This window comes from Globicephala melas, chromosome 2 (assembly GCF_963455315.2).
Source record: "Globicephala melas chromosome 2, mGloMel1.2, whole genome shotgun sequence".
NCBI classification, from domain to species: domain Eukaryota; kingdom Metazoa; phylum Chordata; class Mammalia; order Artiodactyla; family Delphinidae; genus Globicephala; species Globicephala melas.
Genome location: NC_083315.2, coordinates 36,355,511 through 36,356,097, shown reverse-complemented (window position 1 = coordinate 36,356,097; position 587 = coordinate 36,355,511).

Below are 587 nucleotides of genomic sequence, written 5' to 3'. Positions count from 1 at the left end.
AACCCGCGCCCCTGGGGGCGGAGCCTGCCCCGAAGAGCCCGCCCCGGCGCGCTCGCTGCCGCTCCTGCCCCGCCCTCCTCCGACCCTCCTGTCCTCGCCAGCTCTTGGGTGGGGGTCTCGGTCAGGGGCCCCCTCCACAGCCCGCACGGCCGCACTCCTAACCCCACGTGGGCACCGTTTCCTCAGGGCGTTCGGGCCCAAGCCCACCACCGTCAAGCTGGGGACCTGGGCAAAGCCGGCTCCCCTGGCCCTCCCTCACCGCTCCCAAGGGCTTTCGGCCAACGAGCGGTTCCTTCACCTCTGTGCCTCTTTCTAAGGGTAGAAAAGGGGGCGAGGATGCCTCCTGTGTAACACAGGCGTTACAGTGCCCAGCATAGTGCCAGGCACTAGAGGAGCTCCATAAAATGCCAGTTGGCCCTTCCCTCCTGGGGAATCTGACCGGGTTCACCCAGCTCTCTGTCTTCTCACAGCCGGCACTCACCAGGTGCTGTGGAAATCACAGCAGGTGCTCAGGGTAGGAGTGCAGAACGATGGATGGCCGAGCCCTCCCCTCCCCCACCCTCCCCCCACAAATGGGCGCCCAGCTT